This window comes from Ranitomeya variabilis, chromosome 8 (assembly GCF_051348905.1).
Source record: "Ranitomeya variabilis isolate aRanVar5 chromosome 8, aRanVar5.hap1, whole genome shotgun sequence".
NCBI lineage: Eukaryota > Metazoa > Chordata > Amphibia > Anura > Dendrobatidae > Ranitomeya > Ranitomeya variabilis.
The window spans coordinates 128,053,582-128,071,437 of record NC_135239.1 but is presented as its reverse complement, the minus strand read 5'-3'; the positions used below and the strand labels follow the sequence as shown (position 1 = coordinate 128,071,437).

The following is a 17,856-nucleotide window of genomic DNA, read 5'->3' as shown; positions in this document are numbered from 1 at the left end:
TGCAATACCAAGACAGGTAATTACACTTGGGGTTTTTTAGTTTGGAAAAACAAAGGCTAAGGGGTGATCTTATTACAATGTATAAATAAATGAGGGGACAGTACAAAGACCTTTCTAATGATCTTTTTAGAGACGCGGATTCTTTACTGTAAGAGCAGTGAGACTATGGAACGCTCTGCCGTATGATGTGGTAATGAGTGATTCATTACTAAAATTTAAGAAGGGACTGGATGCCTCTCTTGAAAAGTATAATGTTACAGGTAAGGCCTCTTTCACATTTCCGTCGGTACGGGGCCGTCGCAAACCGTCGGCCCGACGTACCGACAGACGTTGTGCAAAATTGTGCACAACGTGGGCAGTGGATGCAGTTTTCTGACGCATCCGCTGCCCATTGTGAAGACCGGAGGAGGGGGCGGAGTTCCGGCTACGCATGCGCAGTCGGAAATGGCGGATCCGAAGGTCAAAAAAACGTTTCCTTGAACGTTTTTTCGTCATGATGGTCCACCAAAACACGACGCATCCGTTGCACGACGGATGTGACGTGTGGCCATCCTTCACAATCCGTCGTCAATAAAAGTCAATGGCAAAAAAACGTTTTCTGCGGGCACATTTGCAGGATCTGTTTTTTTTACCAAAAGGACGGATTGCGACGGATAGCAAAAAACGCAAGTGTGAAAGTAGCCTTATACGTATTAGATTTCTTGATAGGGCGTTGATCCAGGGAACTAGTATGATTGCCGTATGTGGAGTCGGGAAGGAATTTTTTCCCCAATGTGAAGCTTACTGTTTGCCACATGTTTTTTTTTTTCGTCCTCTGGATCAACATGCTAGGGTATGTTAGGTTAGGATATGGGTTGAACTAGATGGACTTAGTCTTCCTTCAACCTTAAAAACTATGTTACTCTTAGCACAGCTGACATGATGCAAAATAGATCTTTTCACTAAAAGATCACAACAGGGGAGAGGAGGCTTTCTCCAGCTTCAGTGCTCAGGAAAACAGCTAAGGCTACTTTCACACTAGCACCGTTTTGAATACGTCGCAATGCGTCGTTTAGGAGAAAAAACGCATCCTACAAAGTTGTCTGCAGGATGCGTTTTTTCCCCCACAGACTTACATTAGCGACGCATTGCGACGTATGGCCACACGTCGCAACCGTCGTGCGACGGTTGCGTCGTGTTTTGGCGGACCGTCGGCACAAAAAAAGTTACATGTAACTTTTTTTGCGCGTCATGTCCGCCATTTTCAAATCCAAACTGAAGAAGAGGACAGCGCCACACCGGATAGTGAAAAGCAGCTCACATATTTATTCTGCCTCCTGCGGCAACGTTTCGGTCCAAAGACCTTTGTCAAGCCCAGAATACAGCATTTCAACCACCATTATATACCCATAAGCCCTCCCCTTTAATTAACCATCTACCAATAGAAATACAATAGAAAAACATACATAACACAGTTCACATATACACATATAAAAAACAATTGTACATGAGTAGTAATCATTGCACCACCCCTTCTAACATAGATCAACTAACCCTGATTCCTCTTTTGCATACATCTTATTACCAAAACACAGAAATGAGATCCCAGTACATAGAATGTAAACAAACCGTGTCCCACCTATCGGAGTAATGCTTTGGTGGTTACCATAGTACCCAGATACTCCCACAGGCGTGTTCAAGAAGGATATCATCCAATCATATCGCCAGGATACAGGTCATGTGACCGCATCATCCCAATGTGATATGTATCACACTGCACAGGTCCAGCAAACACCTCCCCAGTCCGAATAGTAATCCCAACTGCGCATGTCGCCGGCAAGATTCTGCTCATAGGAGGCAAAGTCCCACATATTAGTGCGCATGTCCATAGGGCTCATAGATCCGGAGATATCCCAACTGCGCATGTCGCCGGCAAGATTCTGCTCATAGGAGGCAAAGTCCAACATATTAGTGCGCATGTCCATAGGGCTCATAGATCCGGAGATATCCCAACTGCGCATGTCGCCAGCAAGATTCTGCTCATAGGAGGCAAAGTCCCACATATTAGTGCGCATGTCCATAGGGCTCATAGATCCGGAGATATCCCAACTGTGCATGTCGCCGGCAAGATTCTGCTCATAGGAGGCAAAGTCCCACATATTAGTGCGCATGTCCATAGGGCTCATAGATCCGGAGATATCCCAACTGCGCATGTCGCCGGCAAGATTCTGCTCATAGGAGGCAAAGTCCCACATATTAGTGCGCATGTCCATAGGGCTCATAAATCCGGAGATATCCTTGTGCACACATATCTTTTCAGTCAATGTCCGTAGTGGGGAAGCAGATCAATAATGCGCATGTCCAGAACTCCTCCTCAACACTCCTGCATCCAGTGCCGATACATAGCAAAACAATGATGCATATGTCTGAAATCACAAATTATCCAGATAACAGATAGAACGATGTTATGCATGTCCAGAAAGCCTTCTTCAATCCTCCATATATATGGTAATGGCACACATGACTTAAATAATCGCACCTTTAAATATGTCCTTAATGCTGTGCTGAAACCTATAATAGAATATAATATACCTAAAAGGGAAAGCACATCCCTCCCAATCGTTTAATAATATATACATCACAATATGCAAATGAAAAATCACATTTACATATTACATTATAGTGCCCTAGAATATTAATCATTTAACTCTAAATATAAACAAAAACAAGAAAAACAGCATCATGACGAACATAACAGCATAACCAAATAGAGCCATATCTCAACTTAGTCATCCACGCCACCATGTCCCCCATGTCATACCAAGGATTCCCAGCCAGTCTCCCATGCTGGTATTTGCCCAGCCTCAAGCTGCTTAGCATTTGTGATTGAACGGAGGCAGGCACATTCGGCCTAAAGTGGCCATTGACACAAGGGGCATAATAGCATAGACAGCCAGTCTCCGAAAGGTATATATCCAAACACAGCGTATCGCCTTTAAGGCTAAATGGGGACATGTAACCATAATATAATTATGGAATAACCCTCATCAAATAGGTAAGGGATATAATATAACAAACATCAAAGAATATTAACCATATAGTAAAGCCCCATAAACTCCTTCACAAATCAGTGTTCATATAAATAATGGTATCAATAATCCCTGGGACACCAATCGGCCTCAAATAGACGACCACATGGTTAACCCCTTTATCACTGATACTCAACAATTATCCCTCAAAAGAAGGGACAAAAGATTAATCGGAGTGTGCATCAAACTACCCAAATAATCTGTACAATATAAAAAAAACAAGGCAAACAAAGAATACATAATACAGTTAAAAACATTATACCGATGAGATACCGCAACAAAACCTCAGAGGAAACAATTCTGTTGGTATTCTATATTCAAATAAGCCAGCTGGGTAAGTAATCCAAAAAAGAGATATACAGAAGCTATAGTGGTTGGATACGATTAAAACTTAGCCTTTAATAAATCACCATAAAAAATAGACTAATAATAAATAACTAGATGGGTATTTCCTGAAGGAACTACAGATAGTGCTTTGGAATGGTGCCCGGGCTGCCCCTGCAAGACTTTCACACTTGGGTGCCCCTCAGGCGCTGGTTTGGTAGTTGTAGCCCCTCAGGGTTGAGGCTTGGTGGGCCGGGTCACTCTGGGTCCGATTTGGTGGGCCGGGTCACTCTGGGTCCGATTTGGTGGGCGGCGCCACTCTGGGTCCGATTTGGCGGGCGCCGCCACTCTGGGTCCGATTTGGCGGGCGGCGCCACTCTGGGTCCGATTTGGCGGGCGGCGCCACTCTGGGTCCGATTTGGCGGGCGGCGCCACTCTGGGTCCGATTTGGCGGGCGGCCCCACTCTGGGTCCGATTTGGCGGGCGGCCCCACTCTGGGTCCGATTTGGCGGGCGGCGCCACTCTGGGTCCGATTTGGTGGGCGGCGCCACTCTGGGTCCGATTTGGCGGGCGGCGCCACTCTGGGTCCGATTTGGCGGGCGGCGCCACTCTGGGTCCGATTTGGCGGGCGGCGCCACTCTGGGTCCGATTTGGCGGGCGGCGCCACCCTGAGTCCGATTTGGCGGGCGGCGCCACCCTGGGTCCGATTTGGCGGGTGGCGCCACTCTGGGTCCGATTTAGCGGGCGGCGCCACTCTTGGTCCGATTTGGCGGGCGGCGACACTCTGGGTCCGATTTGGCGGGCGGCGCCACTCTGGGTCCGATTTGGCAGGCGGGGGCATTCTGGGTCCGATTTGGCGGGCTGGGGCACTATGGGTCCGATTTGGCAGGCTGGGTCCGATTTGGTGAGCGGGGCAATAATGATAAGACTACAGATAGTGCTTTGTAATTGTGCTGTACTGTCACTTTAAGAGCTGATATTATCTGACAAAATTTGTGACCTGGTGGGCTGATGTAGAGTTTATAGGCGTTGGCATAGTAACTGGGTCTCACTGCGCATATCAATGAGGTAATCAGCCAGGTGGCAGTTATTTTTAGAAATTGCCTCAGAAATCAGGCCCATTATAAATGTATTGGAAAATTTCCCTATTGAAATGCATTGAGACACTTTTTTCAAACGCAAATTGCGCCAAAACTACAAATCCGATCGACACGAAAAATACTTAGCACACCTCTCAGGAATGCTGGCTTCGAAATGACACCTCACTGGAGTCTGTGAGTGAAGCGGTTCGGGCCGCATTACGTGCGGACTGAATAATAATAATAAGAACTAGATGGGTATTTCCTGAAGGAACTACAGATAGTGCTTTGGAATGGTGCCCGGGCTGCCCCTGCAAGACTCACACTTGGGTGCCCCTCAGGCGGTCCGATTTGGTGGGTTGGGTCAATCTGGGTCTGATTTTGTGGGCGGGGTAAATCTAGGTCCGATTCGGTGGGCGGGGTCACTTTTGGTCCGATTCTGTGGGCGCGGCCACTCTGGGTCCGATTCGGTGGGCGGAGCCACTCTGGGTCCGATTTGGTGGGCGGGGCACCTTAGGGACCAATTTGGTGGGTGGGGTCACTCGGTCCGATTTGGTGGGCTGGGCACCTCAGGGTCTGATTTGGTGGGCTGGGCACCTCAGGGTCCGATTTGGTGGGTGGGGTCACTCTGGGTCCGATTTGGTGGGCGGGGTCACTCTGGGCCCGATTTGGTGGAAGGGGTCACTCTGGGCCCGATTTGGTGGAAGGGGTCACTCTGGGCCCGATTTGGTGGAAGGGGTCACTCTGGGTCCGATTTGGTGGAAGGGGTCACTCTGGGTCTGATTTGGTGGAAGGGGTCACTCTGGGTCCGATTTGGTGGGCGGAGCCACTCTGGGTCCGATTTGGTGGGCGGGGTCACTCTGGGTCCGATTTAGGGGGCGGGGTCACTCTGGGTCCGATTTGGTGGGCCGGGCCCCTCGGGGTCCGATTTGGTGGGCCGGGCCTCTCGGGTTCCGAATTGGTGAGCGGGGTAATCTACTATATAATTGTCTAAGGGCACTTCCGTCTTTCTGTCTCACAACACCGCTACGTCATCATCTCGTGAGACCGCAATGCACTCTTGGGACCGGAGCGCGCAACAAGCATCGGGTACCGGCCACTCCAGGTGCAACAAGCATCGTGTACCGGCCGCTCTAGGAGGTGCAACAACCATCAGATACCGGCCGCTCCAGGAGGTGAGTATGTAACTTTTTTATTTTAATTCTTTTTTTTTTTAACAGGGATATGCAGTATACTATGTGACTGGACAATATACTACGTGACTGGGCAGTATAACTACGTGGCTCTGTGCTGTATACTGCGTGGCTCTGTGCTGTATACTGCGTGGCTCTGCGCTGTATACTACGCGGCTCTGCGCTGTATACTACGCGGCTCTGCGCTGTATACTGCGTGGCTCTGCGCTGTGTACTGCGCGGCTCTGCGCTGTGTACTGCACGGCTCTGCGCTGTGTACTGCGCGGCTCTGCGCTGTGTACTGCGCGTTCTGCGCTGTATACTGCGCGGCTCTGCGCTGTATACTGCGCAGCTCTGCGCTGTATACTGCGCAGCTCTGCGCTTTGTACTGCGCGGCTCTGCGCTATATACTGCGTGGCTCTTCGCTGTATACTACGCGGCTCTGCGCTGTGTACTGCGCGGCTCTGCGCTGTGTACTGCACGGCTCTGCGCTTTATACTGCGCGGCTCTGCGCTGTGTACTGCACGGCTCTGCGCTGTGTACTGCGCGGCTCTGCGCTGTGTACTGCACGGCTCTGCGCTTTATACTGCGCGGCTCTGCGCTGTGTACTGCACGGCTCTGCGCTGTGTACTGCGCGGCTCTGCGCTGTGTACTGCACGGCTCTGCGCTGTGTACTGCGCGGCTCTGCGCTGTGTACTGCGCGGCTCTGCGCTTTATACTGCGTGGCTCTGCGCTGTGTACTGCGCGGCTCTGCGCTGTGTACTGCGCGGCTCTGCGCTGTGTACTGCACGGCTCTGCGCTTTATACTGCGCGGCTCTGCGCTGTGTACTGCACGGCTCTGCGCTGTGTACTGCGCGGCTCTGCGCTGTGTACTGCGCGGCTCTGCGCTTTATACTGCGCGGCTCTGCGCTGTGTACTGCGCGGCTCTGCGCTGTGTACTGCGCGGCTCTGCGCTGTGTACTGCACGGCTCTGCACTGTATACTGCGTGGCTGTGCAATATACTACGTGGACATGCATATTCTAGAATACACGATGAGTTAGAATCGGGCCACAGTCTAATAATCATAAGACTACGGATAGTGGTTTGGAATTGTGCTGTACTGTCACTTTAAGAGCTGATATTATCTGACAAAACTTGTGACCTGGTGAGCTGATGTAGATTTCATAGGAGTTGGCATAGTAACTGTGTCTGACTGCGCATATCAATGAGCTAATCAGCCAGGTGGCAGTTATTTTTAGAAATTGCCTCAGAAACCAGCCCATTATAAACGTATAGGAAAATTTCTCCATTGAAACGCATTGAAAGACTTTTTTCAAACACAAATTGCGCAAAAACTACAAATCCGATCGACACGAAAAATACTTAGCACACCTCTTGGGGACGCTGGCTTCGAAATGACACCTCACTGGAGTCTGTGAGTTTAGCGGTTCGGGCCGCATTACGTGCGGACTGAATAATAAGAATAAGAAGAAGTTTACCACGGTGGAATAACAGTATAGTGCTTTGTTCCAAAGCACTATAACTAGATGGGTATTTCCTGAAGGAACTACAGATAGTGCTTTGGAATGGTGCCCGGGCTGCCCCTGCAAGACTTTCACACTTGGGTGCCCCTCAGGCGCTGGTTTGGTAGTTGAGGATTTGGTGGGCGGGGCCACTCTGGGTCCGATTTGGTGGCCCGGGTCACTCTGGGTCCGATTTGGTGGCCCGGGTCACTCTGGGTCCGATTTGGTGGCCCGGGTCACTCTGGGTCCGATTTGGTGGCCCGGGTCACTCTGGGTCCGATTTGGTGGCCCGGGTCACTCTGGGTCCGATTTGGTGGCCCGGGTCACTCTGGGTCCGATTTGGTGGCCCGGGTCACTCTGGGTCCGATTTGACGGGCGGCGCCACTCTGGGTCCGATTTGACGGGCGGCGCCACTCTGGGTCCGATTTGGCGGGAGGCGCCACTCTGGGTCCGAATTGGCGGGCGGCGACACTCTGGGTCCGACTTGGCGGGCGGCGCCACTCTGGGTCCGACTTGGCGGGCGGCGCCACTCTGGGTCCGACTTGGCGGGCGGCGCCACTCTGGGTCCGACTTGGCGGGCGGCGCCACTCTGGGTCCGATTTGGCGGGCGGCGCCACTCTGGGTCCGATTTGGCGGGCGGCGCCACTCTGGGTCCGATTTGGCGGGCGGCGCCACTCTGGGTCCGATTTGGCGGGCGGCGCCACTCTGGGTCCGATTTGGCGGGCGGCGCCACTCTGGGTCCGATTTGGCGGGCGGCGCCACTCTGGGTCCGATTTGGCGGGCGGCGCCACTCTGGGTCCGATTTGGCGGGCGGCGCCACTCTGGGTCCGATTTGGCGGGCGGCGCCACTCTGGGTCCGATTTGGCGGGCGGCGCCACTCTAGGTCCGATTTGGCGGGCGGCGCCACTCTGGGTCCGACTTGACGGGCGGCGCCACTCTGGGTCCGATTTGGCGGGCGGGGGCACTCTGGGTCCGATTTGGCAAGGGTGGGCACTCTGGTCCGATTTGGTGGGCTGGGTCCGATTTGGTGAGCGGGGCAATAATGATAAGACTACAGATAGTGCTTTGTAATTGTGCTGTACTGTCACTTTAAGAGCTGATATTACCTGACAAAACTTGTGACCTGGTGGGCTGGTAGAGTTTATAGGCGTTGGCATAGTAACTGGGTCTCACTGCACATATCAATGAGGTAATCAGCCAGGTGGCAGTTATTTTTAGAAATTGCCTCAGAAATCAAGCCCATTATAAACGTATTGGAAAATTTCCCTATTGAAATACTTTTTTCAAAAGCAAATTGCGCCAAAACTACAAATCCGATCGACACGAAAAATACTTAGCACACCTCTCAGGAACGCTGGCTTCGAAATGACACCTCACTGGAGTCTGTGAGTTTAGCGGTTCGGGCCGCATTACGTGCGGACTGAATAATAATAATAACTAGATGGGTATTTCCTGAAGGAACTACAGATAGTGCTTTGGAATGGTGCCCGGGCTGCCCCTGCAAGACTTTCACACTTGGGTGCCCCTCAGGCGGTCCGATTTGGTGGGTTGGCTCAATCTGGGTCTGATTTTGTGGGCGGGGTAAATCTAGGTCTGATTCGGTGGGCGGGGTCACTTTTGGTCCGATTCTGTGGGCGCGGCCACTCTGGGTCCGATTCGGTGGGCGGAGCCACTCTGGGTCCGATTTGGTGGGCGGGGCACCTTAGGGACCAATTTGGTGGGTGGGGTCACTCGGTCCGATTTGGTGGGCTGGGCACCTCAGGGTCTGATTTGGTGGGCTGGGCACCTCAGGGTCCGATTTGGTGGGTGGGGTCACTCTGGGTCCGATTTGGTGGGCGGGGTCACTCTGGGCCCGATTTGGTGGAAGGGGTCACTCTGGGTCCGATTTGGTGGAAGGGGTCACTCTGGGTCTGATTTGGTGGAAGGGGTCACTCTGGGTCCGATTTGGTGGGCGGAGCCACTCTGGGTCCGATTTGGTGGGCGGGGTCACTCTGGGTCTGATTTAGGGGGCGGGGTCACTCTGGGTCCGATTTGGTGGGCCGGGCCCCTCGGGGTCCGATTTGGTGGGCCGGGCCTCTCGGGTTCCGAATTGGTGAGCGGGGTAATCTACTATCTAATTATCTAAGGGCACTTCCGTCTTTCTGTCTCACAACACCGCTACGTCATCATCTCGTGAGACCGCAATGCACTCTTGGGACCGGAGCGCGCAACAAGCATCGGGTACCGGCCACTCCAGGTGCAACAAGCATCGTGTACCGGCCGCTCTAGGAGGTGCAACAACCATCAGATACCGGCCGCTCCAGGAGGTGAGTATGTAACTTTTTTATTTTAATTCTTTTTTTTTTTTAACAGGGATATGCAGTATACTATGTGACTGGACAATATACTACGTGACTGGGCAGTATAACTACGTGGCTCTGCGCTGTATACTGCGTGGCTCTGTGCTGTATACTGCGTGGCTCTGCGCTGTATACTACGCGGCTCTGCGCTGTATACTACGCGGCTCTGCGCTGTATACTGCGTGGCTCTGCGCTGTGTACTGCGCGGCTCTGCGCTGTGTACTGCACGGCTCTGCGCTGTGTACTGCGCGGCTCTGCACTGTGTACTGCGCGTTCTGCGCTGTATACTGTGCGGCTCTGCGCTGTATACTGCGCAGCTCTGCGCTTTGTACTGCGCGGCTCTGCGCTATATACTGCGTGGCTCTTCGCTGTATACTACGCGGCTCTGCGCTGTGTACTGCGCGGCTCTGCGCTGTGTACTGCGCGTGTCCGTGCTGTGTACTGCGCGTGTCTGCGCTGTATACTGCGGGGCTCTGCACTGTATACTGCGGGGCTCTGCGCTGTATACTACGCGGCTCAGCGCTGTATACTGCGCGGCTCTGCGCTGCATACTGCGTGGCTCTACGCTGCGTACTGCGCGGCTCTGCGCTGTATACTGGGTGGCTCTGCGCTGTGCACTGCGCGGCTCTGTGCTGTGTACTGTGCGGCTCTGCACTGGGTACTGCGCGGCTCTGCGCTGTGTACTGCGCGGCTCTGCGCTGTGTACTGCGCGGCTCTGCGCTTTATACTGTGCGGCTCTGCGCTCTGTACTGCGCGGCTCTGCGCTGTGTACTGCGCAGCTCTGCGCTGTATACTGCGCGGCTCTGCGCTGTGTACTGCGCGGCTCTGCGCTGTGTACTGCGCGGCTCTGCGCTGTGTACTGCTCGGCTCTGCGCTGTGTACTGCGCGGCTCTGCGCTGTGTACTGCGCGGCTCTGCGCTGAGTACTGCGCGGCTCTGCGCTGTGTACTGCGCGGCTCTGCGCTGTGTACTGCACGGCTCTGCGCGGTATACTGCGCGGCTCTGCGCTTTATACTGTGCGGCTCTGCGCTGTCTACTGCACGGCTCTGCGCTGTCTACTGCGCGGCTCTGCGCTGTGTACTGCTCGGCTCTGCGCTGTGTACTGCGCGGCTCTCTGCTTTATACTGCGCGGCTCTGCGCTTTATACTGCGCGGCTTTGCGCTGTGTACTGCATGGCTCTGCGCTGTGTACTGCACGGCTCTGCGCTTTATACTGCGCGGCTCTGCGCTGTGTACTGCACGGCTCTGCGCTGTGTACTGCGCGGCTCTGCGCTGTGTACTGCACGGCTCTGCGCTTTATACTGCGCGGCTCTGCGCTTTATACTGCGCGGCTCTGCGCTGTGTACTGCACGGCTCTGCGCTGTGTACTGCGCGGCTCTGCGCTGTGTACTGCGCGGCTCTGCGCTTTATACTGCGCGGCTCTGCGCTTTATACTGCGCGGCTCTGCGCTGTGTACTGCGCGGCTCTGCGCTGTGTACTGCGCGGCTCTGCGCTGTGTACTGCACGGCTCTGCGCTTTATACTGCGCGGCTCTGCGCTGTGTACTGCACGGCTCTGCGCTGTGTACTGCGCGGCTCTGCGCTGTGTACTGCACGGCTCTGCGCTTTAAACTGCGCGGCTCTGCGCTGTGTACTGCACGGCTCTGCGCTGTGTACTGCGCGGCTCTGCGCTGTGTACTGCGCGGCTCTGCGCTTTATACTGCGCGGCTCTGCGCTGTGTACTGCGCGGCTCTGCGCTGTGTACTGCGCGGCTCTGCGCTGTGTACTGCACGGCTCTGCGCTTTATACTGCGCGGCTCTGCGCTGTGTACTGCACGGCTCTGCGCGGCTCTGCGCTGTGTACTGCACGGCTCTGCGCTTTATACTGCGCGGCTCTGCGCTGTGTACTGCACGGCTCTGCGCTGTGTACTGCGCGGCTCTGCGCTGTGTACTGCGCGGCTCTGCGCTTTATACTGCGCGGCTCTGCGCTGTGTACTGCGCGGCTCTGCGCTGTGTACTGCGCGGCTCTGCGCTGTGTACTGCACGGCTCTGCACTGTATACTGCGTGGCTGTGCAATATACTACGTGGACATGCATATTCTAGAATACACGATGAGTTAGAATCGGGCCACAGTCTAATAATCATAAGACTACGGATAGTGGTTTGGAATTGTGCTGTACTGTCACTTTAAGAGCTGATATTATCTGACAAAACTTGTGACCTGGTGAGCTGATGTAGATTTCATAGGAGTTGGCATAGTAACTGTGTCTGACTGCGCATATCAATGAGCTAATCAGCCAGGTGGCAGTTATTTTTAGAAATTGCCTCAGAAACCAGCCCATTATAAACGTATAGGAAAATTTCTCCATTGAAACGCATTGAAAGACTTTTTTCAAACACAAATTGCGCAAAAACTACAAATCCGATCGACACGAAAAATACTTAGCACACCTCTCAGGAACGCTGGCTTCGAAATGACACCTCACTGGAGTCTGTGAGTTTAGCGGTTCGGGCCGCATTACGTGCGGACTGAATAATAAGAATAAGAAGAAGTTTACCACGGTGGAATAACAGTATAGTGCTTTGTTCCAAAGCAATATAATAAGACTATAGATAGTGCTTTGAAATTGTGCTGTGCTATCACTTTAAGAGCTGATATTATCTGCCAAAACTGTCCTGCTAGGGTCATGTACAGTTCGCAGGCGTTGGCATAGTAACTGGGCCTGACTGAGCATATCAATGAGCTAATCAGCCAGGTGGCAGGTACATTTCAAATTGCCTCAGAAACCCGGCCATTATAACCTATGGGAAAATTTACCTATTGAAAAGCATTACAATGAGGGGAAAAAACATTTTCAAACGCAAATTGCGCCAAAACTACAAATCCGATCGACACGAAAAATACTTAGCACACCTCTTGGGGACGCTGGCTTCGAAATGACACCTCACTGGAGTCTGTGAGTGAAGCGGTTCGGGCCGCATTACGTGCGGACTGAATAATAATAAGAACTAGATGGGTATTTCCTGAAGGAACTACAGATAGTGCTTTGGAATGGTGCCCGGGCTGCCCCTGCAAGACTTTCACACTTGGGTGCCCCTCAGGCGCTGGTTTGGTAGTTGTAGCCCCTCAGGGTTGAGGCCACTCTGGGTCCGATTTGGGGGGCGGGGTCACTCTGGGTCCGATTTGGTGGCCCGGGTCACTCTGGGTCCGATTTGGTGGCCCGGGTCACTCTGGGTCCGATTTGACGGGCGGCGCCACTCTGGGTCCGACTTGGCGGGCGGCGCCACTCTGGGTCCGACTTGGCGGGCGGCGCCACTCTGGGTCCGACTTGGCGGGCGGCGCCACTCTGGGTCCGACTTGGCGGGCGGCGCCACTCTGGGTCCGACTTGGCGGGCGGCGCCACTCTGGGTCCGAATTGGCGGGCGGCGACACTCTGGGTCCGACTTGGCGGGCGGCGCCACTCTGGGTCCGACTTGGCGGGCGGCGCCACTCTGGGTCCGACTTGGCGGGCGGCGCCACTCTGGGTCCGACTTGGCGGGCGGCGCCACTCTGGGTCCGATTTGGCGGGCGGCGCCACTCTGGGTCCGATTTGGCGGGCGGCGCCACTCTGGGTCCGATTTGGCGGGCGGCGCCACTCTGGGTCCGATTTGGCGGGCGGCGCCACTCTGGGTCCGATTTGGCGGGCGGCGCCACTCTGGGTCCGACTTGACGGGCGGCGCCACTCTGGGTCCGACTTGACGGGCGGCGCCACTCTGGGTCCGATTTGGCAAGCGGGGGCACTCTGGTCCGATTTGGTGGGCTGGGTCCGATTTGGTGAGCGGGGCAATAATGATAAGACTACAGATAGTGCTTTGTAATTGTGCTGTACTGTCACTTTAAGAGCTGATATTATCTGACAAAACTTGTGACCTGGTGGGCTGGTAGAGTTTATAGGCGTTGGCATAGTAACTGGGTCTCACTGCGCATATCAATGAGGTAATCAGCCAGGTGGCAGTTATTTTTAGAAATTGCCTCAGAAATCAGGCCCATTATAAACGTATTGGAAAATTTCCCTATTGAAATGCATTGAGACACTTTTTTCAAACGCAAATTGCGCCAAAACTACAAATCCGATCGACACGAAAAATACTTAGCACACCTCTCAGGAACGCTGGCTTCGAAATGACACCTCACTGGAGTCTGTGAGTTTAGCGGTTCGGGCCGCATTACGTGCGGACTGAATAATAATAATAAGAACTAGATGGGTATTTCCTGAAGGAACTACAGATAGTGCTTTGGAATGGTGCCCGGGCTGCCCCTGCAAGACTTTCACACTTGGGTGCCCCTCAGGCGCTGGTTTGGTAGTTGTAGCCCCTCAGGGTTGAGGCCACTCTGGGTCCGATTTGGTGGGCGGGGTCACTCTGGGTCCCATTTGGTGGGCGGGGTCACTCTGGGTCCCATTTGGTGGGCGGGGTCACTCTGGGTCCCATTTGGTGGGCGGGGTCACTCTGGGTCCCATTTGGTGGGCGGGGTCACTCTGGGTCCCATTTGGTGGGCGGGGTCACTCTGGGTCCCATTTGGTGGGCGGGGTCACTCTGGGTCCCATTTGGTGGGCGGGGTCACTCTGGGTCCCATTTGGTGGGCGGGGTCACTCTGGGTCCCATTTGGTGGGCGGGGTCACTCTGGGTCCCATTTGGTGGGCGGGGTCACTCTGGGTCCCATTTGGTGGGCGGGGTCACTCTGGGTCCCATTTGGTGGGCGGGGTCACTCTGGGTCCCATTTGGTGGGCGGGGTCACTCTGGGTCCCATTTGGTGGGCGGGGTCACTCTGGGTCCCATTTGGTGGGCGGGGTCACTCTGGGTCCCATTTGGTGGGCGGGGTCACTCTGGGTCCCATTTGGTGGGCGGGGTCACTCTGGGTCCCATTTGGTGGGCGGGGTCACTCTGGGTCCGATTTGGTGGGCGGCGCCACTCTGGGTCCGATTTGGCGGGCGGCGCCACTCTGGGTCCGATTTGGCGGGCGGCGCCACTCTGGGTCCGATTTGGCGGGCGGCGCCACTCTGGGTCCGATTTGGCGGGCGGCGCCACTCTGGGTCCGATTTGGCGGGCGGCGCCACTCTGGGTCCGATTTGGCGGGCGGCGCCACTCTGGGTCCGATTTGGCGGGCGGCGCCACTCTGGGTCCGATTTGGCGGGCGGCGCCACTCTGGGTCCGATTTGGCGGGCGGCGCCACTCTGGGTCCGATTTGGCGGGCGGCGCCACTCTGGGTCCGATTTGGCGGGCGGCGCCACTCTGGGTCCGATTTGGCGGGCGGCGCCACTCTGGGTCCGATTTGGCGGGCGGCGCCATTCTGGCTCGGATTTGGCGGGCGGCGCCACTCTGGCTCGGATTTGGCGGGCGGCGCCACTCTGGGTCCGATTTGGTGAGCGGGGCAATAATTATAATAAGACTACAGATAGTGCTTTGAAATTGTGCTGTGCTATCACTTTAAGAGCTGATATTATCTGGCAAAACTGTGCTGGTGTGGTCATGTACAGTTCGCAGGCGTTGGCATAGTAACTGGGCCTGACTGCGCATATCAATGAGCTAATCAGCCAGGTGGCAGGTACATGTCAAATTGCCTCAGAAACCCGGCCATTATAACCTATGGGAAAATTTCCCTATTGAAATGCATTACAATGAGGGGAAAAAACATTTTTAAACGCAAATTGCGCCAAAACTACAAATCCGATCGACACGAAAAATACTTAGCACACCTCTTGGGGACGCTGGCTTCGAAATGACACCTCAATGGAGTCTGTGAGTGAAGCGGTTCGGGCCGCATTACGTGCGGACTGAATAATAATAATAAGAACTAGATGGGTATTTCCTGAAGGTACTACAGATAGTGCTTTGGAATGGTGCCCGGGCTGCCCCTGCAAGACTTTCACACTTGGATGCCCCTCAGACGCTGGTTTGGTAGTTGAGGATTTGGTGGGCGGGGCCACCACCGGGGCACTCTGGGTCCGATTTGGTGGCCCGGGTCACTCTGGGTCCGATTTGGTGGCCCGGGTCACTCTGGGTCCGATTTGGTGGCCCGGGTCACTCTGGGTCCGATTTGGTGGCCCGGGTCACTCTGGGTCCGATTTGGTGGCCCGGGTCACTCTGGGTCCGATTTGGTGGCCCGGGTCACTCTGGGTCCCATTTGGTGGCCCGGGTCACTCTGGGTCCCATTTGGTGGCCCGGGTCACTCTGGGTCCCATTTGGTGGCCCGGGTCACTCTGGGTCCGATTTGGTGGCCCGGGTCACTCTGGGTCCGATTTGGTGGCCCGGGTCACTCTGGGTCCGATTTGGTGGCCCGGGTCACTCTGGGTCCGATTTGGTGGCCCGGGTCACTCTGGGCCCGATTTGGTGGCCCGGGTCACTCTGGGCCCGATTTGGTGGCCCGGGTCACTCTGGGCCCGATTTGGTGGCCCGGGTCACTCTGGGCCCGATTTGGTGGCCCGGGTCACTCTGGGCCCGATTTGGTGGCCCGGGTCACTCTGGGTCCGATTTGGTGGCCCGGGTCACTCTGGGTCCGATTTGGTGGCCCGGGTCACTCTGGGTCCGATTTGGTGGCCCGGGTCACTCTGGGTCCGATTTGGTGGCCCGGGTCACTCTGGGTCCGATTTGGCGGGCGGCGCCACTCTGGGTCCGATTTGGCGGGCGGCGCCACTCTGGGTCCGATTTGGCGGGCGGCGCCACTCTGGGTCCGATTTGGCGGCCCGGGTCACTCTGGGTCCGATTTGGCGGCCCGGGTCACTCTGGGTCCGATTTGGCGGCCCGGGTCACTCTGGGTCCGATTTGGCGGGCGGCGCCACTCTGGGTCCGATTTTGCGGGCGGCGCCACTCTGGGTCCGATTTGGCGGGCGGCGCCTCTCTGGGTCCGATTTGGCGGGCGGCGCCACTCTGGGTCCGATTTGGCGGGCGGCGCCACTCTGGGTCCGATTTGGCGGGCGGCGCCACTCTGGGTCCGATTTGGCGGGCGGCGCCACTCTGGGTCCGATTTGGCGGGCGGCGCCTCTCTGGGTCCGATTTGGCGGGCGGCGCCACTCTGGGTCCGATTTGGCAGGCGGCGCCACTCTGGGTCCGACTTGACGGGCGGCGCCACTCTGGGTCCGATTTGGCGGGCGGGGGCACTCTGGGTCCGATTTGGCAAGCGGGGGCACTCTCGTCCGATTTGGTGGGCTGGGTCCGATTTGGTGAGCGGGGCAATAATGATAAGACTACAGATAGTGCTTTGTAATTGTTCTGTACTGTCACTTTAAGAGCTGATATTATCTGACAAAACTTGTGACCTGGTGGGCTGATGTAGAGTTTATAGGCGTTGGCATAGTAACTGGGTCTCACTGCGCATATCAATGAGGTAATCAGCCAGGTGGCAGTTATTTTTAGAAATTGCCTCAGAAATCAGGCCCATTATAAACGTATTGGAAAATTTCCCTATTGAAATGCATTGAGACACTTTTTTCAAACGCAAATTGCGCCAAAACTACAAATCCGATCGACACGAAAAATACTTAGCACACCTCTCAGGAACGCTGGCTTCGAAATGACACCTCACTGGAGTCTGTGAGTTTAGCGGTTCGGGCCGCATTACGTGCGGACTGAATAATAATAATAAGAATAAGAAGTTTACCACGGTGGAATAACAGTATAGTGCTTTGTTCCAAAGCACTATAATAAGAATAAGAAGAAGAAGAAGTTATCCACGGTGGAATAACAGTATAGTGCTTTGTTCCAAAGCACTATAATAAGAAGTTTACCACGGTGGAATAACAGTATAGTGCTTTGTTCCAAAGCACTATAATAAGAAGTTATCCACGGTGGAATAACAGTATAGTGCTTTGTTCCAAAGCACTATAATAAGAAGTTTACCACGGTGGAATAACAGTATAGTGCTTTGTTCCAAAGCACTATAACTAACAAAAAAGAGGGAAAAGACAAGGGACCAGTGAATAAATTGAGCCCTAAACCCAACACAGTATAGGAAGACTAATACACATAAACACACAATGTTTAAAAATTGACTGCACTGTTAATTTGAAGGTCATGTGACCAGCCGTGGCCCAGAAGGTTACAGTTAAAGGTAAGGTACCGCGTTTGTAGATCATTAATAAATCACTGTAATGTAGCATTATATGCTGCTATAACCAAGTTTTAAATGCATGTGAAACAGATTTCGTGTGTTATAGGAGTTTAAAGAAGGAACTGGGGACTGACATCTTGGTTTCACAGCAGTTCACGACACTAACAGTGTCATTTTACGGCACCCCATGGACATAGGAGATAATGTGACCGCTCTGCTGTTAGGGCCGTCACTTAGTCAGTGCAGGGTAGCGGACGCCGGGGGACGCAATTGTGAGTATATGTACTGTTGTTTTATTTACATTTAACA

The 17,856-nt window shown here is 54.4% G+C and overlaps 1 protein-coding gene across 3 annotated transcripts in view; it reads right to left on the bottom strand.

Moving 5' to 3' along the window:
- Positions 1 to 17,856, bottom strand: part of KIFAP3 (kinesin associated protein 3) — an 811,853-nt gene that overhangs the window by 682,336 nt on the left and 111,661 nt on the right. The window lies entirely within an intron of this gene.